The sequence below is a fragment of the Harpia harpyja genome, chromosome 3 (assembly GCF_026419915.1).
Source record: "Harpia harpyja isolate bHarHar1 chromosome 3, bHarHar1 primary haplotype, whole genome shotgun sequence".
In the NCBI taxonomy this organism is placed as follows: Eukaryota; Metazoa; Chordata; class Aves; order Accipitriformes; family Accipitridae; genus Harpia; species Harpia harpyja.
Genome location: NC_068942.1, coordinates 39,433,372 through 39,458,718, shown reverse-complemented (window position 1 = coordinate 39,458,718; position 25,347 = coordinate 39,433,372). Strand labels below are relative to the sequence as shown.

At 38.0% G+C, this 25,347-nt stretch overlaps 1 protein-coding gene across 11 annotated transcripts in view; it reads right to left on the bottom strand.

The window, feature by feature from the left end:
• The window catches only part of PHF21A (PHD finger protein 21A), a 139,873-nt gene that overhangs the window by 103,187 nt on the left and 11,339 nt on the right, over nt 1-25,347 (bottom strand). For all 11 annotated transcript variants that reach the window (XM_052782074.1, XM_052782073.1, XM_052782069.1 and 8 more), the window contains one exon: nt 3,013-3,053. The gene's annotated coding sequence lies outside the window, so the exon portion shown is untranslated. The remainder of the gene's footprint in view (nt 1-3,012; nt 3,054-25,347) is intronic.

Sequence of the window (25,347 nt, the reverse complement as noted above, 5' to 3'; positions counted from 1 at the left end):
CTGCATTAAGTCCCTACCATTGCAGTTTCAAAAGAAACCATGCTTCAGAAAACCACGTGGGAGACTGGCTAATGAAAACTGGAACCCACTGCAGATGTAAAAAGTCTTTCATAAGCCTTGGAAATGCAATTTTGGGGTAGAGATATAGGCAGATATGGCCATAGTTTCTTTCTCAGTGTGTCTTCAATGAATGAGAAGGCACTCATGATGAATAGCTAGTATCACTCTGTAACTACATATTAACTTTAAAGTTAAGTGCAAAACAGCAGAAGAGACAGTTATCTCAACTGAGAATGTGAACAATATCCTTAATTTTAATACCTGTGACTGTAAAGCCCAGTACTAGTTCATGGGAAAAATAACACTGTACTTATGTAAAAAAAAAAACAAAAAAACAAACATACAAAGATTGAGCAACTACTATTAATGCACACCTTAATTTGACAGATAGAAATTGTAGTATCAATGGTTCATAAAAACTAATCCAACCTAATTGCATAGATGCCTTGAACAGCTAGAAAGATTTTTCAAAATTAATTTTTAAGAGGTTTAAGAAAAAAGTGTTAGTGCTTTGCAGAAGCAAGTGGTTGCTCAGCCTAGCCATGTTTACAGGGGTGTAGATATGAACTAATGTAATCCACTGTTGTATTGACAAACACATATTGTGAAAAGTAAGTAAAAAACCCAAAACAATTCTAGTAACATACCAATCATTCAGTTCCACCCCAAAATATGTTACAATTTCAGATTTTTCTTTCATTATAATTTAAAAAGTTAGCAGATTTTACGATTCCTTAGAATTTATTCCTTCAATATATATAAATTTGAAACAGGTGCCATACTATAACATCCTGAGGAATTAATTTCAATTCATAAGACTGAAGCTTCCAAGAAAAGGCAAAAGAGATTAACAAACTTTTGATCTTTCTTCTTTTTTTTTTTTTTTGGTAGGTTTTCTAACTCTTGACTCCTTCCTACTTCCCCTCCTCCAGCATTCCCATTATAGCCTCAGAGCAACTCACTTCGCAGTATCATTTACTTCCAGTTACCTTCTGCCAGCAAAGTTATACTGAAGCACATTTTAAACATAGGGAACAACCTCCTCTTCAAAAACTAAGTGTCTGACATGTAAGGAGAGAGAAACTAACACTGCTTCATCAGTGAAGGCCACACAGTAAAGAATGATCCCTTGCAATCACCTTTGCCAGCTGCTGTATTGGTCAGCTAGCAGCACCAGTGTTCTCCTTAGTAAAAAAGAACCAGGATAAGCAATTATGAGAACTTTGTTAAATTACAAATAAGATACCATATATTTGGCATGCCATCCCAGCTGAGGCATGCATCACCACCACCTTAAAGACAAGGAAATAGGCAAAGGACAGCACAGAATTTATTATGAGGTTCTGAAGTGTTCTAAGCATTCAAATCATTGTTGGGGTGGGAGAACACATTAAATAAGATGTTCATTTAAAAATTTGGTCAAGTTGCTGATTTCTGAATACGAAATATATACAAGTTGTTATTTGGTTGTACCCCTCTAGAACTGAAACACTCTAGAACATGCACTTGTAGCTTTCCTTCCCAAACAGGAATAACTATCCAAAGTTATCCCTGTCCAAAATTCCTCTGGAGTACCTTAAACACTTCTCCAATGTTAATGAAAAAAAAAAGTTATCATTCCTTACATCCAACAAATCCTAGACTGTATTTTTCTGTTTTATGTAGAATAATGTCTAGAAATATCTATGAGGGCAGCTGGTTAAATATTGCTAATATTTCCTTTGAAAGCAGGTACAGTAAGTAGTCACACACATTTTATGAGTGCAAAAATCTTGATTATTTTTGAACATCTATTCTTTTAGACTGAACTTCAAGGGAAGATTTAAAAACTTAAGTCCAGTGGCATTATAAACTACCTAGAATACCACATCCAAAGACGTATAAAACCATCCCTGGATTAATCATAAAACATACTGCATTTTCCACTTTACTCTTATGACAGTGGAATTATTTTAATTAAAAAGCCTGTAGATGATTGAAATTGCATGGATGGGTTGGTCTGCAAATATCCTTCATCCCATTAGTTTTTAAAGGAAAACATGCAAATGCCTTGTTCAATGCGAGAATCAGTGATTTTCCAAAAGGAATGCAAAGGATTGTGGAGTACATGCATCTCTTGTACATCCAGACATACTTCCAAGCCTCAGCCAGAAAGAACACTGAGAGCAAGAGGTAAATTTGCCATTCCTTGGATTAATTTCAACTATTGGGAAGTAGCAACCCTCTATTCGATTTCTTGCTGGCATGCATTTGTTACAAATAATCCCTTATATCTTACGTGGTTGTTTCAAGACTTAAAATTTCATACTCAGATCTAAGTACCCCAGTGCACCGCAGTTAAGGTAGTAGATGTTTATATACTGTATAAATATTCAGAGACTGAATGAAACCTTAAACTCTACAATAATCACATAAGTGCATTAACACTTCTCTATTATTATCTCAATTAAATACAATCCACATCAGAACATCTAAAATATCACAAAGCTATTTAAACTATGGCTATTTTGGAAACTACACTAGAAACACAGCTGACAAGATAAAAACAAAGGTAGGACCCACACAAAAGCCATTAATGCCTTCTGCATGTATGGAAGGACTCTGAATAGCTTAATTTTAGAGAGAAGTCTTTCTGTGCCAAAAATCCCTTCAAATAAATTTGTTTTTCACATTACACAGAATAAAAATTTAACATTATTATTTTTTAGTAGATGAATTTAAATGTCCACTGTACTTACAGACCCTTGGGCCCAAATCTCAGCCCTACAGTGATTTTATTTATAGGACTGAGGCTTCCATCAGTAACATTTACTTTTCAGATTTAATTTCTGAATATAAGAACAGATAGGATTTCGCTTTCAGTAAACACTAAACTTTTCCAGGAATGGATGCCAGCTCTTCATATCATCTATTCTTAGGTAAACCATCTTAGCCCTGGGAAGAACTACTTACCAGTTTTGAGAAAGTTATTCCCTTCAGCTCTCTACCTCCTCCTACAAATGAAAAACAACAGAAAAAAGATAATTACAAACAGCTTAACTACAGTTTGAAACAGAAAAGGACAATTCAAAGATGTGGAAAGTTGCCAGGTTAGGGGGGGAATTATTTGGATTTGGGGGAAGGGTTTTTTGTTTGGTTTTTTCGGTTTTTGGGCATTTGGGTTTTGGCATTTTTTTTTTTAAATGCTGAAGCTAACTATAAAATACCACTTAGAAAGAAAATCTGTTTGACATGGCAGGGAAAGCCAAGGAGACCTACAATTCTAATCTGGATTAAAATACAGACTATTATTGTCACTACGGGAAGAAGAGATTACAGGTACAAGCTTTCCTAGTTCTGTTCAAGGCCTGTGTCCCCCTCTCCTGGGGGGAAATACCTCCTCTCCATCACATTTATTAACATCTAAATCACAAGCCCTGTCAGTTGCCACAGCCAAATATGACAAGGTTACCCACCCCAGACCTTTGCCTACCACCTCTGCTAGAGGTTATACCAACACAACAAAGATGGTAGAGCAGGTGGTGTGTCAGCACAGTCACTAGAGCTCAAATCCCAGAGTACTAATGTAAACTGAAATCAATGGCAGTTTAAGCTAATATGCTAGGTCATGAACTGTGGAGGCCAAGAAGATACACTGCCCATTATACTGCCTGTGTCATGGGAGAACAACATTTAGCAGTGGAGCAAGGTAGTACCTCTTAAATCATGCTCATACGAATCATAAAAATCTTGTGAGTCAGAGTCCTAAAAAGATAGCTAAAATATAAATGATAACTCATTTGCTCAATTACTTTGCCTGATGCTAAAAAAAAGCCTCCAAAATACTCCAATTTTCTAGTAAAATACTAGAATATTAGCATATTTTAAGCTTCAACTCCGCAGCTAACAAGATCTTCACAGATATGTTTCCATCCACACACAAGTCATCACAGAGCTGAAGTTTAAGCCCAGCCTTATAGATACAGCAGTAGAAAGCCACATAATCAGCTCTCACTCACTGGAGACCAGCCCAAGCGGAGGAGTTTACATTTACTAACCAGTAGAACCAGGGTGCTGATGAACACCAAGAACAGGAAAGAAAACAGGAAGCCTACTGCTGGTAGTGACTGTAAGTATTGTCGCTCTCCTAGTCTCTTATTTTATGGTGCATTTTGAACAATATTACGGAAGGTAAGTTGTTAAATTAATTTTAGAACAGTTTCAGGTTAGTGTAAATAACATCCAACTGCTAACATGGTAGGTTATGAACTGGGGAGTATGGACTGTTTTGAGGCTATAGTCAGATTAAGTGTATTTGCTCTGGATGCTACAGAATTTGAAATACCCTTATTGTTGAGGATGCTGAAGAGACAGAGTGTGATTCTCAAACTCTAGTTGTTTCTTTGATATTAAAACCTGAGTTTTCACCTCCACCTCCCACTATCAATCAGTTATTTAATTGCTCCAAAAATCTATAGAGGAAGCTCTTTCATCATGCAAGCACTAGCCATCCCTCTTCAACAAGCGACTACAACTAATCTCCATGCCATTAATAAAAAATAATAATAATTTAAAAAATCTCACTGCTGTAGATGACTGACTCTGGAAAGCTAAACAAAATGGTCAGTACTACACATCTGCAAATACAGTCTTAGAATAAAAGAGCACGATTTTTATTCAAAAAAGAAAAGCATCAATTTCCTTGTAGCACAAGTACACTCAAACTGAAGAGAAAACTGTCACTTGATAATGACAGCATGAGTAACTGTTCTTTCCTTCCTTTTTTCCCCCCTACGTAGAGACTCGCCTCCATAGCAGGACCCTAGCTTCATCATGACTGAACTGTGCAGAAAAAAAAGCTGCACAGTTACAAACCTTCGGATTGCATTTAACCACGCTGAAGGGCCGCAACCCGAGGCCGAGAACCCAGGGGCTCCCAACGACAAACTTAGGAACACCAGGAGTTTAATCGTGACTGAGTGATTTGCTGTGTTGCCTTGGAGAAGTCACTTAGAGAGGACCTAGACAGGAAATGGAAATATATTTGCATCCTATTCTCTACATAATTTACTACAGGCTTTTTCTTAAGTGTTTAGAACAGGTTAATGTTTGAAAGTCAAGCCTTTGGAAATACAAAATATGTTAATTCTGCCCTCATGCAAGTATAGTATTTTTACTGGCATCTCTGCCTCATTTAGCAGAGAGGACAAGCTTAAAGAATGAAGTATCAGTTGAATAATTTCTTTTCATTCTGAGTTTTCAGTTTGCATGCTTTTTTTAATTCAACATCTAAGCTCTACAACAAATGAAGAATTGGTTTCCTCATAAGCAGCACACTAACAAGAGCCACAGAAAACCTTGTGCCTGATACAGGCAAGTTTTCTTAGATAGGGAATTGAGACAGAGACATGAAGAACAAACATCCAAGATTGGTAAGTCCAAGCATCTTAAACAGACTTGCATTTTCCATTGCTCTTTTTATAGTAGAGAACAGTTTATGACCAACTAAATCTGTAGCTGTGGTTCTTGACAATTCTCTGCATTTCTGGCTACTGTGAACCAACCCAGAATAGTATTAATGAAAAAGGTAACAGATAAAATCCACTCTATAGATAAAATGAGATTATTTCTTGCTCACAGCAAGAATACATAGACAAACTCACACTGCCCCTCTCACTCTCACTACAAAACACATTAGAAAGTTAAGATTAGACAGCTCACAATCACTCATATCAATAGTCTGAAGAGTTTAGCATTTTGCAGGGTTTCTTAGAAAAACTTCAGCAAATAGAAATGTATCACGAAATCTCAGCTATTCATTTTACTGAGGTTGCCTTTTGAAGGCTCTAGAAACACATGCTGTAAGCAACCTGAGTTATGAGTCTGCATGGCTAACTCTCCAATTATTACACTATGTTCTACAATATTTGGGGTTCTTTAAAACCCCAGCTATAGGAGTCATATTTCTGCACCCACCTCTGCTTTCTATTAAGAATACTCCCTTCTTCCCAAAACATACATATGATCAGAACAAAAGCTTGAGCAATGCTTACCTACATTTACTACAAGCTAAAACCAAAAAGCAATTAAAATTAGCATTAACCAAATAAAACATCAACGTTTTAGAAATACGTTTTTCTTAGTGAGATTGACTGTTGAGAATGTGATGTCAGTGTTACTAACAGGAAGGGTAGTTTGATATATACATACACTTAAAGAAGTAATATCCCCCATGCCCCAGATAAAGGCTCTTAACCTTTTCAACAGTTCTATACAACATGTCAGGAAAAATACACCACCATTACGAAAACAGTCATATTCTGCAGATCAACTTTAAACTTTTTGTCTAAGTTTGTAAATAAGGAGAAAAGTTACTCATTTCATGGGACCATTATGAAAACGAAGACCTCAAACACAAAACTCCTATGTTTAAGGCTTGGTAGCCCCTGAGGACATCAGAAGAACTACATATGGTGGTTACACATTTTAGCATACAGCACCTGAAAGTTTAAGACTATTTAACTGCTAAGTATCTGTATATTAAGATGTTTGGTTACATCAGTCAGATACTTATTACTACCTTTAAGTTACGCAATAAAGCTTATGCTACTGTAACCAGAGACTCATTTGGAAAAAACGGGAGAAATGAAGTCACGTTTAGCTGTTTTTTGTTAGCATTTTTCCTAACTCTAGAAGCTAGCACATGTTTACTGTTAGACTATGTAACTTTAATCAGGAACTTTTTATGTGCATATCACGTTACAATATTTAATTATGTAATTTTTACTTTTTGCCAATAGGACCTTGGTCTTGTTCAATGTACAGGATGCACTCAGATGAAAAAGGACTAATTGTGCACAGGCAATTGTAAGCCTGACATCCTTTGACATTTCAGAGCATTGGTTGACAATATTAAGGATAAAGCATTAAAAAATTAAAAATTAGTATTTTTTTGGTACAAAATACACTGCACATAGAAGGGATTAAAAGTTTTCTCTGGACCTCTGTCTTTAGATGTGAACTCCTGAAAGTAACAGCTGTCCTTCCAATATTTGAAAGGCATCCTGTGTATAGAGAGCACTCTATCAGTATCTTCTAGGAAAACAAGTCTTAACAGTTACTTCACGTGATTTTTCAAGTCAGAAATGAAACAACTTATATTCCTGAAGAGGACAGGATTTCTGCAGTCTCAAGAAAAAGACAGACCAAACACAGCCCAGACAGAGGTATACAAGCTATTTCAAATTACATTATTATAAGGCTCATGTTTCAATGACCAACATTAGCACCGCTAATGCTGTCGCTTCCATGACTAAAAACAAGCCTCCTGTGTGCCAGTGCAGGGAATCTGATGTTGCTGTTGTGCTGCAGCTGGGAAAACTCCCAGTCAGCCCCAGCAACACGTGCCAGGCAGGTGATAGAGGGACCAACAGGATTGCCCAAGATAACTGAGACTGCACTGAAGTGTACTAGCCATGCTTTCCAGTTCGTCTGTATGCACAACTCCTTTATAACTTCTTTCTCTTCCTCCTCCCTATCCCCACACAATACTGGTAGATAACTCCCACTAAAATGGCCAAGGAGCTTCAGTTCTGCCCGAGATCCTTCTGCTGCTACGATTAGCCATGAAACAGATGCAATTTGGAGTTTAAGAAACAAGAAGCTGATTTCATTTGGGGATAGATTGCTTCACCTTCTCTAAAACAGTTTATAAAACCAACAAACTAAGTTTAAATGGAAGTCTGCGACACCATCATTCATCTTTGCAGAAACAGTACTATATTTAACATACAGAAAATGAGCTAAAAGACTTATTACAGCTAAAAGACCATCTCTATTGTAAAGGCAAAACCACTTCACAAGCTGATTTTTAAAGTATCAACCAAAACTTGCTGTGGCAGTCAAACACATGTGAGCAGATGAAGACTACCCTCTTAGCTCTGCTTGTCCTATCACTACAGCTCTGACAGGCATTAGTAACTCCTCCTGAACGCAGTCTTTCCTGGGTGGGGATGAGACCACGCTCTCTAGCAAAATGAAAAACCACATTTGGCCTAGTGGAAAACTAGCACAAGTATGTTTTAAAATCTCAGGATCACCTCTCTCACCTGAGCAGATTTAAGGTATGTGGCTTTGCACTTTTCACCCCCCCCCAAACCCCTCTTCTTTGAACAGTCTTAGTCTATTTCTTGAATCAGAGAAGCATGTCCTAAAGCCACTTACACTTGAAAGGGAAAAAGTTCACATAATTTAACTCACCAAGGACTAACCATTTAAGCCATCTTTAAAACAAAACACTCATCCTCCCACTTCTTACACACATATACCTTCCCTCCTCCTAAAGGAAGAGAAAGGTGCTGCCATTAAAAAAAAAAACAAAAACAAACAAACAAAAAAACACACAACAAAAAAACCCCCCAGAAAACAACAAACCAAAACCAACCCACAACAAACTAAATTCCCTGCTTTTCTATTTCCTTCCATACAATAAATAAGGCATTCAGGGAAACAGATTTAAAAAAACCCAAAAATAAACAAACCAAACCCCCCCCCCCCCAAAAAACTAGAAAGTTACAGAAAGTCTGTCTCTCTAACCTACGACCATTAGTAAGCCTGGCAGAAGTTCTTCCTGACTTGATACCAGGGGCTCAGTGTATTCCCTATCTAACCCCTTCTAATATTCATAAAATAACCATCAGTACAATTCTGCTTTTTGTACCCAGAAACCAACATATGGGGATGTTTTACAGCATTGTTGCATTCAAAAGTTCTGGTACTGCAGACAGAGAAGTATGAACAAGAACACTAAGCCTCACTTTGCTCAGTGAGTTAACCATTCACCAGTTTTTAGATAAACACAAAACCAACTTCTATGCAGCGTGGTTAAATTCCTGCTCATGTGAAAAGCTGGATGACCTGAACTTTTTAGTGAATTACTGTGTTATTTAGAAGGACCATTTATCTATACATACACTAAGAGGAACCCCCAGTCCTAATTGAGTCCATAAGCTTATGCTTTACTAACAGCACAACAGCAAAGTTTCATATTTGAAGCAGGGAGCTAGGGAATTTTTTGCAAAAATTGAAAGATTTACATGATGTAAAGATATAAATCAGTGGAAGGCAGAGTTCAGCATTTGTTTCATAAAATTTTTCCTGCATTCTGCCACATTCCATAAAGTTGCTGGAAATGTGTTGTTGGTTTGTTTTTTTTTTAGAAAACAAAGTTTACCAATTAAACTTCGAAAAAATGTCAGTTAATCTGTAAGTCTTAAAACTGGAATCTTTCTTTTTTAATTATTTTCAACTTATTTACAAAGTATACATACAGCTGGGGGGGTAAAAAAGATGGAAGGTCAATAGAAAACAGAAGGAGTTGTCCCCTCCTGGCTGTACTAGCCCACTGTTTTGTCACAAAATTTATCAGAAATTCAAAGGGAAGTTATTTGGAGGTTGGTGTTTTGGGGTTGTGTTTGGTTTTTTGGGGTTTTTGTTGTTTGTTTGTTTTGGGTTTTTTGGTTTGGTTTGGTTTTTTAATAACATGCCTAGAAAAATCAGTTTATTAAACCTCTACTGTTCTTAAGGTGTGTTATAAATTTCTCCTTCCAGTCACTGAGAAGTTTCTGCCTTCCTTTCATACTTCAGAGACAGAGGGCTATTTGGGGAAAAAGGAGATGGAGGAGAAGGAGTTGCGATGAGGAGAGAAGACTACTTCCTAGAAAGAACACACACCATAAACCCCAGTAACTGATTTAACACCTGAAGATCAAAGAACAAAAAAAAAATTAAGAAAAGTCTACTCCAGTACTGATAAAAGTATTTTTCCCCTCAAATTCCATTAAGAATGGAAGGATCTCTGGTTTCTTGTTTTATTCTTTTAAACATGAGGAGAAATCTCATACTGAGTGCCAAACTATTTTTCCCCTTCTAGCATTCCACTTTATCTTGGAAAGAACTGGCTTGCGGGAATGATGCGTTAGTGAGGCAGAAGCACCTTAAGAGTTTTGGGAAGAGGTCCAGAGTACAAAAGAAGATGATCTGGGCAGTGCTGCAAGACTGCAGGCATGAAATGCAAAACTAGAGGTATCTCTATCACTGGAAGTGCTACTGCACTTCTGATGGGGAGACCTTCAGGTATGTGCACATCCCCTGCTTGTACAAACTCTTCTTTGAATTTTATCTATCCACCAGAGACGTTCAGAGGACAAAACAATCAGAAAAGCAGCCAACGCCTCAAGCACAAAACAGTGACATTCAAGGACAACTACAGCCTTCCATTTCCACAGCAGAAAAAAAGTGCTATTAACTCAATCTGCCAGCAGGGGGAAATGCCAAACAAGTGAAAAAAAGTTAAAAGAGCAGAACACTAAAGATGAGGAATAAAATTAAACAAAACAAACCAATCCCCCCCACACACACATATCCTCAGCAGTTAAGGAACGGAAAGATTCAGCTCCCGGAGAAGGGAGGCAGGATAAACGAAGTATATACGACTCAAACTAACCACATATTTTGCTCATTCTTCCAGGTTTTAGAAAGGCAACAGTGAAAGTGCTAGTCCAAAATATAAGCATTTAAGAACAGCACCAGCAAGCAAAAACAAGCTTTCAGTTTCAGTGTTAGCACAGAATGACTGCAAATCAATTAGAGTTTTCTTAAATTTTGCGTTTCAATAAAGAGCAAAGTTTTGTGACTACACGGCTGAGAGAACCGAGGCGAAAGAATACGAATTTTTAAAGGACTATCCAACAGGAATGTATGAACTAATTTATTTAAAGTGAATACGTATAGTCTAGAAAAGCATTCTGCATTACAGAAGACTTCCTATTACATTTATGCAGAATCCCAAGAGTCTGGACTTTTTTTTGCTGAAGAGATTTCAGAACAGCAGGGTGCCACTAGACACCCTGTTTTTCCTTCTACCTTATAAATATTATCTGTACACTATTTCCATGGTTACAAAGTATAGTGAAAACTACTTAAAAGGAGTATCAGTTAAGGGAATAAATCCGTGTTAAACATATTTTGATGAAGGGCAACTTGCTTGCAACAGACAGGAAACAGACACAATTACACAATGCATTTTAAAAATTAAGAAATAGAAAACCAAAATGCGAAAATTTGTTGAACAAAGAAATTTAACATGCCTTTACAATGAAAAAAAGATAAGCCCTGCAATCACAAGGACTTTCAGTTTAAAGCATCACAGACTAAGAATCATAAGTAGCAACAAGGAGATCTGCAGTGACAGATTTATGGAGATTAGCTACACAAGCTTCTACTGATGTTACCTTCCCACAAATATTGGACATGTAATAATAAGCAAACATTAAAAAATGCAGATGAATTGTGATTAGTGATTATATGGTAGGGCACCTTACAACAACAGGTAATCTTTTATACTTCCATATTTATAAAGCTCTTTCAAAATCAGATGCCGTACTTCCAGTAAAGCTCTTCCCTCAGTGGGTCCATGAAACCTGCTAACTGAATGATAGTTCTTCAAGCATACGCAAGGAAAGATTACACCAACAGTACATCAAGAGGTTTAAGTAAATCCCAGTTCTGCTCAGAGTTTATAGTTCTACCTCCAGTTTCTCCACTTTCATTTAATTTATCCTGCAGCTGGAACACTCCCACAGGCAGCTAATCTATCTGACCAAGGCGCTCTCCTTTATGTTCTCTTCCAGCTGTTAAGTCCTACCACCAGCAGTCCCCACTCTTTTTCCGGAGGGAGTAGGGGGTGAGGGGGTGTCACACTCTGCAGAAAGTTGAAGTGATTCACAGACAGGTCTGGGGAGCACCAAGCACAAGCTTAAGCAGCAGGAGCACTGGGCTAGCAGCAGAAGGGAGACCACCTTCCTTCCTCCAGCAGTCATAGAGTTCCAATGTGCTATAGTGGGTAAGAGACTGAGCACTTGCTGCTTTTCTTTTTAACTAAAGCAATCATCAAGGAGTCATCTTTCACTTTCCCCACCTGGTCAGAAGTTTGGCTTTTGAGTTATGTTTTCAGTGATCCAGTCACGTAAACATATTCTTTTCATTTTGAGACTGCAAGACCTACAGGACAACTGGGGAAAAAAGAGGCATCTGAATTTGCCAGGCATCTGAATTCTCTATGTTCTGCTTGTTACTCAGGCAGAATAGAAATCACTATTATTTCCTGCTTATCCTCATGATGGCACAGGGGATAACAGTTCTTTACTTGTTTGCTGTATCATCCACGAAAAGACTGTGTAAAGAGGTCAAGGAGAAAAATCATCATTTAACACATACTTTAAACACTAAAATTAAACCAACCTGTGCTGGTTTTGCTATGGGTCAACTTTCATGTCAATATACTGGAACAAGTACTGGTCCACACTTCCTGTCTGGCACAGTTCTTGTAATAAAATAATTAAATTGAAGAGACCAGTTTAGCACATGCATTAAAAATAAGCCATTTCATGTATATAAAGTACAGCAGCATAAACTTGAAAGTTAGCTGCTAAAGTACATTCTTATGTTCTGTATTTTATGATACTGAAAAATACTTAAAAGAATACAGGAGCTCATTTTATCTTTTGTAGAACTTTTGTTGTAACAGGAAGTAAGATGGCTCAAAATGAGAAACTATACATAAATTCTTGCCTTTACAACACTACAGATCACTGGCTCTAATATGCCACAGGCTTCTGAATAATTGTCAGAAGACAATATGAAAATGATTTGTTAGTGAACAGATGTTCACATGACAAAAGTATCAAAGAACAATCATTTGTTTCTTAATCTGTCTTCAGATTTTAAGAACAAGATGAAAAAGGTAATGCTTCTCACCTGCTAGAAGTTATTTTTTTCTAGAAAGAATACTGGCAATTTAATTTTACACAGTTCTATGCAAAAAAGTCTCAGACTTCTGTTGATTCTCTTGTGTGCTCTGAAACCTGTAAAAGCTGGCTGGGACCCTCTGCTGCTACCAGAAAGGTATCACGTTCTCCTCTCCTCTTGAATAAATACAACACCTGTTCTAAGTACAGCTTGCTAACATTTACTAAAAAACATTCTCATTCTACATTTGAATTTGATTTGCTTTTTAGTCAAACTTATTTTATTTCACCAACTATTATTTCATTACCCTGTGTTGACATTTTGGCATTCCTGATCTCCTGAGCACAGAGACCCACTAAAAAAAAAAACCAAACCAAAATGAAACAAAAACCAGACAAGCTTAAAGACCCTCTAACAGTAAGTACAGTATGCTCTGTGTATAGATTAAATAAAGAAAATAAACATCATTAGGGTTTTCACCAGCTTCTAGTTTTGTGTACTGATAAATTATGACAGAGCACTTAAAGGCATCAACATGTTTTACAAGTAGTCTAAATAAAAAGACAGTAAACAGAATTAGGTAAAACATGCTTGTTTCAAACTCTCAACTAAACAGAGCATTGAAAGCTCCTTTCTCTCCCCCTTCATCCCAAAATAAAAGCGTGAGCGAGAAGGGATTTCATTACATTCTTAGAACTGTTATAAGCGAAGTCAAATCCAGCCACTCGCATTTAGCATGCAGGCTGTACACACTCCCGAGTACGTCACACTCACAAAACATGCTTGCTGAGCTATCTGCCTTCCCAAGGCCTCCAATGTAACTGTCACTAGGCCTAAATCAGGTAGGCTCTGTGTGCCGTGCTGCTGCAGGTGAGCAGGAGTCCACCCCTTCTCCCCATTTCCCTTCAGATTTAAACTACCAGATCATTCCAGCATCAGCTTTTTTTCTCTACTTCCTTTAGCTGTAGTGTCTGTATTTAAAAAGATGACGGAGTCACAATTTACTGTGCAAGATTTGGCCCTAATTTTTTTTCTTCTTTACAGCACCAGCTACCCTGCAGCTTTTGAGCCATCATCAGCTGTTGTTTTTTTGTTCCTTGAATGCAACAGGAATCAGTCTGCCAGGCTGCATCACTGTTTTCACAGCATACCTCTAACTGGAAAAAATCCCTTCTCGCTTGCTTCCTGCTAGGCTCTGAACATTCAGATTTCCCCATTCTCTCAACAGATACGCAAGTCCAACACTGGTTCCACATTCACACATCTCTCTCTTCTTTCAACACCAATTCCTTTACTCCCCTATTTTCATACAAAGCTATTAAATAAAAGTGCAATTAAGTGGTGGCCCAAGTACCTCAAGTGTTCTCTTACAGAGAACTCAATTTCTCTGCCAGGTTAATCCCATTCTGACAACTACTTTAAGCCTTTTACTTTATCTAATTCAACATTTTTCTGCTCTTAGGATTCCTAATCTACCTTGTAGCTTTGCAACAACCAGGTTCAGGACAAAAAAAAAAAAAAAAAAGTTTTGTCTCTATATAGCATGAACTTTCTCATCCAGGCAAGATGGAACAAGACTGAGATAAAAAACACATTTTCTAATAGCTTTACCCTGAATGACATTTTGGGTAAAGTACTTGATGCAATGCAGTGTCATGAGACTGACACAAAACTACTGGAGAAACAACAGCATGAACTAAGGTACAGATAAAGTCTCAAAATTCATCTTCACCAGGCCAAACAAAAAGGAGTAACATCCCAGACATCAAACATGTATCAGAACACTGCATTTAAAAAAAAAAAAAAAAAAAATCTTTAAAGAACAAAAAGACTTAAGAGGTAAGTACAGAAATGCACACTTTACCTGAACACCGGAGGCAAAAATGGTTTCATTGTATTTTTTCTTTAAAAAAAAAAAAAATCCCCACAAAGAAAATCAAAACCAACCCCCCCCCCCAAAAAAAAATCACCAGTTTGTTCCTTCCAGGGAACGGTCCACAGCAATTCAAAAATAAAAGATTTCCCAATCCAGAGTGCATGCAAGTTTTCAATATATAATTATTTATACAGTGATTTAACTAGCTCATTGCAATGGAAACCCCAACAACACTTGATACATAAAACATTTATGACAAAGTCCTAAAGAACTCACGATTAGACAACAAGCAACACAAGAAAGATGGACAAGTGAGAACAATTTTATATACAAGTTTATATACACACCTTGGAAAGACCCATTTTCTCTTCCCCATTACAGATTTGTTTTCTCATCTCAAAATCTGAGCAGCTGTTTCCCCTTTTATTCTGCACAATATACCTGAACTAAATCACAAGGTTTATTTCAGTCCCTTGTCTTCTGAGAAACACCTGCCCTAGAAGGAAGGAAAAGCAGGAGGACACCACTCTCCACACCCTTTTCAGCCCCCTCTGCTGCAAGAAAACATACATCCTTGTACCAGACAGGAGGTATTTAAGTTCCCAAAACAAACACAAGCATTTTAAAGAACTCTAAAACAAGAGGCATTTAATGTCTCAAAAGTCACTCCTAGTGAATAACAGTCCCTATTGTCATTTTAACCTGTGCTAAGTGGCATATTTTCGAATCATCTATTGGAGAAACATTAATAATTTCAATTATTTCAGCCCTTTCTATTTTCTCAAGTTGCATTAACAAGCACATAATATCTGGCACAGGTTCTGTGGAGGAAGTGGCTTATATATCATCCTTTCATACACACTACAGGCTCCAGTCCTGGAAGAAGGCAGAATGCTAAGAAGTACTTTTTTTCTGAAAAGGACAGGATGGTTCTTTAGTGAATGGACCAAAGGACCCTGGGATCAGCAGTAACATGTGCTGCCAATTTCAGAACTAGTTCATTTGAACAGTCTCTGTCAAGTCACTTAAAGTGTTTCATCTTCCAAATACAAACACACAATAATGACACCTGGTTTGTAACAATGCATATATTAATTTCTTGGCTTTGTATGTTTTTAGGAGTGTCTGAATACAGTTCACTAATACACAAAACAATGGTTTGTCCAGGTAGAGACAAGCTTCAGCTGCTTAGGTTACACGTGCTACAAAACCAAAACACGTTATTCAGACTTCTCATTCATGAGCATCCAGAACTGTCAGTCTTACTTTTTCAAAATCTGTATAAAAGTTGTTATACAAGCATTCAAGATAACAGTAATTTTTATGAATTAAACTTCTTGCAGTTATTAAGTTCCTGCTGCAGTCACACAGTACACTAGACACTATTCAAATTCCACAACAGATTAATACTAACCTACCAAAGAAAAAAATTTTTTCCACAACTTGCAAAGCATCACAAGTATGCACCCACACAAGAGCACAAGCTGCTAAGAGTTTCTGAATATAATAATGTAAAATTATAATTCAAATTACCAAATGCACAAATAGCAAGGAAGCTGAAAGGGGGTTGATTCCCTCACCAATAACCTAAACCACCCAGATAGCTGAAAATTTGTACAATGCATACACATTGAGCAAAGCTGAAGCAAAGGATGCAATTCCTACAGCAAGTAAATAGCTACAGTCTGGATGTCACATCTGCATGTTCATACATGAAGCATTAGTCTTCTTGTCCTCCAGGCTAGAAGTCTTCTGGACAGAAGTGTCTGTTGCAGCCCTTCTTCCTACCCCTCAGATATGATAAGAAAGAACACGTGTACTACTCTGTCAGTCTAATTATTTAATCCCCAATCAATACTAAGAGCAGCAAGGGAAAGGTAAATTCACATGTAGAAGCATAATAATCAAAAGAAGCACTACTTTCTAGCAATATTTATTCTCTGGAAAGTGTCTGTTCCCACCTTCCTAAAAATGTAACTAGTTAATACAAACTCCCCCCAAAATCAAACTGAGATGCTCTAGTTAAACAAGGATTAAACCTATGAAAGTTACCACCTGCCCTTTGCCTGACAGTCAAACTGCCTTTAAAACTGATCATATCTCATTGAGGTCAATGCTGGGTGAGTGAGAAGTTTTGGCTTTCAAACCAGAGTTTCAAATAAAAACTATGAAAATCCTACTAAGATGACAAAAAGAGATAAGCAGTGGATTCTTGATATTTATTCAAAAAATAAACTTACAGCTGGTTGTAACAAAAACATAACAGACTTGGTTTAAAAGGCAAGACAGGGATTTCCACAAACTGGAAGAGGAAAGAACGGAAAAAGAGGCAGGGAAAATGCTGCTACCTACTGGAGGTGATATAATTCATGGTTCCAAGCTTACAAAGCAGTGGCCATTTAAACGATCATTAAAAAAACAAACAAAAAACCCACAAAAACAATTCACATCTGGGAACACTCTCTTCTAAGCTTTCATATAGAAGATTGCAATCTTGATGAAATTAAGGTTTTGGACATCCAACTTCAAAGCAAAAGAAAAGGGACACTGGAATATATGAGTCTTGAACAGCAAAAGGTTCATATACCACGTTGCATCAAAACCAAAAGGAAGGTGAGTCTATTTGTACACCTCACACCACCTTAGAGCAAAATCCATGACGTACCTTCCCCTTCTTAAGAATTTATTAAAAGGCTGAAAATAAAGAAAACACTAAACAGTCAAAAAGCAGGGAAGTTACCATAACAAGGACCAGGGTTGAGTCTGTGTACATACTTTTAACTGATCTGGCAAAAAGGGAGGTTGCAGACATTATGATGCTTTCCATTATTCCAGATAGTTAAAATTAAAGCAAACTTCAAAGAGTTGTAGAGGATCTGATAATATTGAATGATTGATTTTCGTTTGTAATTTTATTGTCCTCTGTCGACAAGTACAAAGTAACATACTCATAGGGAAAAACACCCCTAGCTATAAATACACAATGATGAGTCTAAACTAGGCATTACTACTTACGAAAAAGATTTTGAGATTATTGCAAGCCAACAGTTCAACTCCCAGCAGCAAGAAGTCAGAGAAAATCTCAGAAGGTATTAGAAACAGAACAGAGAACAAACAGGGAACATTCTGCTGTGATGCACGCTGCACATAATTCTGGCTGCTCCACCTCTAAAAGGGGAGAGCTAGAAATGGTACGGAGAGGAATGACAACTAGGGAGCATGTTTAAAACAAATGAAACTATTTTTCTGGCGTCAACCCATCATGCACACAGAAAATGCAGGTAAACTGCATGGAACTTGCTGCTGTGGAACACTATGAAAGCCACAGATATAAATGAGTTCAAAAAGGCAGCAACAAATTCACCTATAAATAGTTTGATGTTGCTATTCACAGTGCAATAGCCCAAATGTAGCTTCCATCTCAGGCAGCGGCTAAGCAAGCGTCTGTCAGAAATTCACTGTTAATATTTTAGCAGCTGACAGAATTCACCCATTTCCTACGCCGTTCAGTCAGCTGCTGCTGCTGGCCACTGATAAAGGCAAGATGCTGGATTAGATGGACATTTGGTCCAGCACAGTATGTTAGTTCTAACATTTAATCACATTGAGCAGCTATACCAGTGTATGTCTTGGGTTGTTTTGGAGGTTGGTTCTTCTGATAAATAAACCAGGCTATAATTCAAGCATGTAATGTTAAAAGCAGAAATTGTAACTTCTGAAGCAGAAATCAAACTGGTTTGTGCTTATTGTGTAATATAATGCAACACTGAGAGACATGATCAAATATTCAAGGGTGTGGTGGGGTTTATTTTTACATAACCCATCAAACTGCTGAAAAATTCTCCTGTAAGCCCCTCACTAATCAGGGTGTCAACCCAAGGAGATTCAGGCAGTTAGTCTCTCCTAACTGAGAAAGACCCATAAAGTTGGAAAGTAGCACTAAACATAAGCCATGGATGTTTGCTGGAAAAACTACCAAGACCCATTTAAGATTGGCAACAGTTTGGCTTCCTCCCAGCTGACCAGAGGAAAGATCTCTTGAACCAATGGATTCAAAGGGAACACGTAGATGAATGTCTGACTCCTCCCAAAGAAAACTGAACTTTCCAAAGTCATCAGGTCCTGTCTGACCCTGGAACAGTACTGGATGCTCTCCTTTTTAGTAAGGAAGTCTAGCTGGAGAAGCACTACTGTTGCAGAAAATGCATAACCTCAAGCTGAGGCCCAGGACAAACATCGAACAGAATTCTGCTAGGAAGTACTGTTAATCCTGCTAGAAAGCACTGCCTAAACAATTTGGTGAATGTCTGCCTTCTCATCACTGTCAGCTTCCTTCTCTTCTGACAGATGAGCTTTTGAAGATAGCCAAGCTGAAAGCCATGTAGGATAAACAAGCAGGTCTCAATCTGTGAGAAACATAGAAGTTTCATTTTCTAGAGCCCAAATTACAACAGGTCTGGAAAACAAAGCAAGTGTCCGGTATACACCACCTTTCAGTATTGCTGCAGACAGTAAGATGAAGATGGATGTACCCAATAAGCTTATCATCCTTATCAGGAACAAGCAAGTATCAAGGATAAAAATGTATTAAAAAGAGCAGAAGCTTTGTGATCAGCTTCATGAAGACACAGACATTGCCTCAATAAAATTATTGCTCAGCTATACTGGTGAGAAGGCTGACCACAATCCAGTTTATATGAGAGATCTCTTAAGTCACACAAAAAGACAACAAAATAAGAATTTCAGGCTGCGCTACATTTTGTTTTCATTTCACATAGGGGGTAGTATCATTTTGTTATTTAAATAACCTTCTGCTTACAGAATCACACAGGTTGGTTTGGGGTTCTTTTGTTTTGTTTTGAGAGGGGGGATTGTTATCTAGGCCAGGAATAGCATTGAAGTTGGTCCTGCTGAAAGAAAACAGCAACATAATGCCCTTATCATCCTAAAGATCATTTGCGCAAAGGCAACAAATAGCACTACAAACTAACAATTCAAAGAAATTGGCACTCTTATTTGTAGTTGAGAACTTCAGATTTACTAGATGTTTTCTCACTCTATGCTGTCATAGGCTGAATGTTTCAGGTTGAATTTGTTGGTATCCCCAAGAGAACCGCAGGAAGATTTAATCATAACGTGTGTGTACCAAGTTTATTCATGCTTCACTGCTTCTGCTGATCATCAATGGGGCAACATTTCACTCGTCTCCATCCCACCAGTAAAGCCCATCACAGATGCATAACTTGTCTTCCAGATACATAACTTAGAAAGTTTTCTTCTGAAGTGCCCCATCTCTCACTGAGAACAAATTCTAGTACAAAGCAAGGTATAAAACAGCTCTAAGCAGTACCAAGAAACTTCTGAAATCCCATTCACAATTTTTGCTTACAATAGAAAACAAATGCTTATCCTCTTGCTCTCCTCTTAAGTTCAAGGGGAGTTTCTGCTCTCTCTCATATCTGCTGATACTTCTTCAACTATTACACAGGAAAACTCAGTTGATTCTGATATATTCCAAAATACGGGCAATGATTTTGATGCATCATTTTCTCTTCTCACACATTAGGCTGTGTGGAGACAGAGGAAGAAATGGACAACTGTATGGATGTCTCTAGATTTATGCCCATTTGCCTGTAATTCCAAGCCCTTGGTCTTAGTGGTGATGCAGGCTGACCCTTCCGGTGCAATACAGTTCTCACATTGGTTTACTTCACATTTCCATGACATTTGCATACAAAGCATAACTGCTTCCTTTGGCAACACGGAGAACAAGAATTGAAAGCCTTCTCTCTGAAAAACACAGTGCCAGCCAACACTATCTCTTTGGATCTCAGGCCTTTAATGCCAAAGCAATATACCTGAGAATTATTTTAGAAACATCATTTCATTAAGCAGTGGTGATGTAAGTGGGACTAGCTGCACATGAACAGGAGAAGCATGCCAATCACTAAATTGTTAACACAGGAAGTTACTCCAGGAATTTTCATTACACCCATCTATAAATCAAGAGATCGCCAAAACCAGAGTTCTACTTCACAGAAGTCACATCGTAGAGTACGAGACACGGTAGTTACTGAAGTTGCCTTGCATTTGGCCTTGAAGCCATCTCCACAGTTACCGAGTTGAGTTGTCACAACATAAAAACACTTCAGTATAGAGACTGTACTGAACCAGCTTACTGCCAAAAGTCAACCCCCGGCTTATGCAGAACCAGAGTCTCAAAACATGAACAACTCTAATGTTTCATTAGAGGGGCATATGCCAAAGTTCCTGAGCTCCACAAATACCCCAAGACACCAGCAGACACCACAAGCAGCGTCATTATGGGTTGTAACTGGAGATACTCCAGAACAACAGACACGCATTTAAAAGATCACGATTCAATAACCCACCAGACCCCAAGAGCCTAATGCCATGGGTAGTCACAGAATCAATCACATGGAGTTCTAAACATCAGACTCACACCTGTAAGTGAGCTATTTAGAGTAGACAGCAAGGCATAAAACAAAAACGGAGCCATACCTTTCATGTTTGCATTGGAATATAGTGTCCTTATTAAGCAGCACTAAAATAGTTAGTGGAAGCAATGCTGGACCCAGCCAACGGGGACAGATGCAGAAATTTGGGTATTGCTGACTCTGCTGATTTTCCACTTGGAAAAGGCATTTGTCCAAATTAACAGAACAAGATATCAGTCCCCGAACAGTACTCACTTTGGAAGATTGGAGAATTCTGCTCACATAAGCTATACACAGAATAGTTTTAACAAGTGGTTAAGACTTCAGCACTGATGACACTAGTTACCCAGTGTTAATTTTGCTGTGCATTGAACCATTCCATGCAACTAGCTATATTAATTCCTTTGTACCAGACTCAGAGAGTATGATACAGAACAGTGATATTACGCAGTAAAGTTACTGGAACCTCATTCACACATTAGTCATAGACAAAGTACATTCTGGAGATGTTTCGGGTTTGTAAATGTAAGCACTAACCTTAACTCTGACCCTCTGGATACATTTAGGATGTGTGCCCATGTAACAGTATCTGTAAAAACATAATCATGCCTACACGGTAATATGCAATTTCTTGCATTAATTATAGTATAACGCAAGGGAGCTAGAAAGGTGGACAAAAAAAAAAATTTCAACACCACCAACAACAACCACCACCATCTTTCTTCTATATTTTTTTCAGGTTCTGCAGAACTTAACTCAGGACTGTTTCTTGGCACCAGTGCTTACCTATGCAACTCAGATTTCACTGGATTTCAAATTCATATTATTGATCATTATCTCCCCGATGCATCAGAATGTCTCCCATCCCCACCCAAACCTCTACGTTTCCTTCAACCCAAGATAACCTAATAAAAAAATATACCCAAAACTTCAAAAACAAAGTACCCTATTTATTTTGTACAACCAGTTTTACAAGAATCTTACTTCCTTTGGGGCAAACACTACTTATTTGTACACCACCCATACTTAATCAGTAAATCATTTTTAGGCTCATTTTTGTTTACAACATAGCAACATTCAGGACTTGAAGGAAGCAGGCAGTTTACTGGATTAAACACACAAGTGAGGGCCTCAGTTCCTAGCTTAAGTTCTTCAATAAATTTACCACAATGCAGAATAAATCAGTTTCTCTCTGCCTCAGTTTCTAATCCGAAACAAGGGAATAATACTACTTACCAGACTGACCTGTTATCTTTCAAGTGGAGCAGATTCTCAAATAATAACAGGCACACCTATACTCAAGTGAATAAACTATGCTGATTCACAACAGCAGATTGCCTGGGCCAAATTCCATGCAGTATTAACAAGTCAACAGGAAGCACTCCAAAATTATTACACTGATGTGCTCTGATCTTCCTTCCCCTACATTCCAGTCAGCTGGCACTCTCACTGCTCCCTGTGAATATACAGGCACAGGTATCAACCTCAAATTCTGTCTTCCCTTCCCCTTTTATTGTATTCTCCCTCCTTACCCCTTAAAAACCTTTTTTTTTTTCCCTTCCTTCTCCTCAAAAGCATACAAATGGGAACTGTAGCATCTGGAGAATGGTATTTGTAGCTGGGGTAGTCACACTCAGTGTGGGAGTACTGATGGTAGTCACTAATCTGAAAGGAAAAATTCAAGTAACCATACACTTAATAGAAGTTCCTTTCTTCTCAAAACCATGATTATTCAATACAAGTAGAAAGCTTTACATGCTATATCACATAAACATAACACCGAATCACTGTGCCAATCTAACATGGAATCACATAAGTATGCAATTAGCGTTTAAAAGAAGAAAAGCTGAGTGCAAGACTGCTGTACGATGAAAGTAGACTTCAGCTACAAAAAAAACAGAGTCCAAAACATTTTTACTCGCACTGATTGCCATGGATTTTTAACCGATTGTTTACTTAAACTAGGAAGACTAAACTGTAGAACTATCCATTTTTAGTGGCTAATATAACCAGCTGAAAGGCAATACCATTTTCAACTTTTACAGTGCTGATAGAGAGTGAGAGAGTATTGTGGCGCATGGTATGATCACGCTTTCTAAACAAAAGGATCAGCAGTTTGAAGGAGGCTGCTAGTGGCAGTCAATTTTCCATCTCCCTCAAATTATTTTTATTCCCAAGGAGCCAGGACCTATCCCCAGGTGCTTCACCCAGAAAAGAAGGCAGTAACGTGCTGCTAACGGACACTCCTCTTTCATATCCCCTCACACCAACATCACCACAACCTTCACCTGCTCTCCTGGGACCTACTGATTCCACATACACAACAGTCCCACTCCAACATTGTCCTAGGAGATGGAGTTAGCCACCACATGGCAAGAAGGTTTACCTTCACAGCAGAGACTTAAGATGATACAAAATGGTGCGGGGCACTAAACTACTGCATATGCCACAGTAGTATCAAGACCAACACCCACAATAATAAGTTTACAATCATGGCACTGCTGTGGTATCAGCGTAGTGCCCATCGTTACGGTAACTTCTTTGCAAAGTTACTCTTTAAATTCTGTTATCTAAAAATTAATGCCCAGATTTTTAACAGTCCTATTGCTGTGCTAGAAAAGATGTTTGAACCCATCTCTCTCCACACACACACACAGAAATTCTCATGCACTCCTCTCATCACCTTGTCTTTACATATTCCCCTCCTTGCTGTTTCAAGGATGGCTTTTTTTTTTTTCTTTCCCTTTTAAACTGCCTTTGAGAAAAATCCCAGCTCCTCTCAATTTAGACTCTGGTTATTACACAGTAGAGGGGAAAAAAAGCCATATGAGGACCAGAAACATACGTGAAAGTTTATTGTGTGATTTTAAGTCACTTCTAATACAACTTCTGATCCCCAAGAAGCCCATATGAATCTTACTGCCTACTGGACTACCAAAGACCACAGCATGGAAAGCAATGTAGAAAAAAACAAAATCTAATCATAGCACAATGGAAGTTTCATAGCAGAAGGCTTAATATGTACCCTGCATATGTGGGAAAGTGGCAAAAATTATGGAAAAAAGCATGCAGCTGGTATTTACCACCTTTCCCATATTATGCAAGAGTTTCTGAAGAAGCTGCAGGAGTTTCTGATATACCCAAGAGAAAAATATGGGCATGTCTCATATATAGTACTTTCTACATACAAACAAACAAGGATTTAACAGATACTTGTTCCCTTCCTTAGTTTAAGTTTTCAAAAGCCTTAGAGTAAGACAGCTTAAATACATGATGATGAAATCATCCATTATATTAACAATATATTTTGCATAAGGAAAAAATCAGCATTTTTGGACAAAAACAATCACAGGCAGAGAAGTGTAGATTAAGTTAGAAAAGGGAAACCAGAAAGAAGGTCCCAAGTTTTGAGGAATCGTACATGTTTCTCTCGCATCAGGAAGGAGCAAACCTAAGATCAGTATTTTTGTTCATGCAACTTTGTAGCAATGACAATGCCAGTGCAAAACAACAACTTAGGTACTGGTATTCACACAATCATAGACCTATGCTGAACTAATCAACTCTGCAGCTGAGAAAATGCTGTTACTACAGTGAGGAACTAACCTGGAGCATGCATTTAACAGGCCAACAACACCAGGTTTTGACTGACTGCAAAAAACTGCAGCTCATCATCACAGGAAAAAACATTTGATTAAATTAAACACTGCACAATCTATTAAGAGTTCTGCATCAACAGCCAGGCATCCAAATATAATTCCTGCAAGAAGTAAGGTGGGAGAAGACACTGCAAGTTTTAAGCCAAGAAGAAACTGCCATACAGGGATGAGAATTATGTGAAGGGGGGAGACGTCCACATTTACTTCAGAGCACAAAACTCAAAGGAAAAGTAGAGCTAGTGAAATATGCCAAAATGCAGGTGGGAAACAGAAACTAAGTCTCCGATTCTGAAATGGGTTCCATGGTGACAAATCCACCAATTTCAGCAGGATTCTCTGAGAATGCAAAAATAAGGGGTATGATATGGTAGGATTCCTCCTTGGGAGGAGAATTGCAGTTGACTCAAGGACAGGTACCTGGTGTTCAGAAACAGTGCAAACCTTGCTAGTGCTTCCCAATTTATTCCTGACCAGAATGTACTCTCTGAAAGGGTAATAAGGGAAGCTC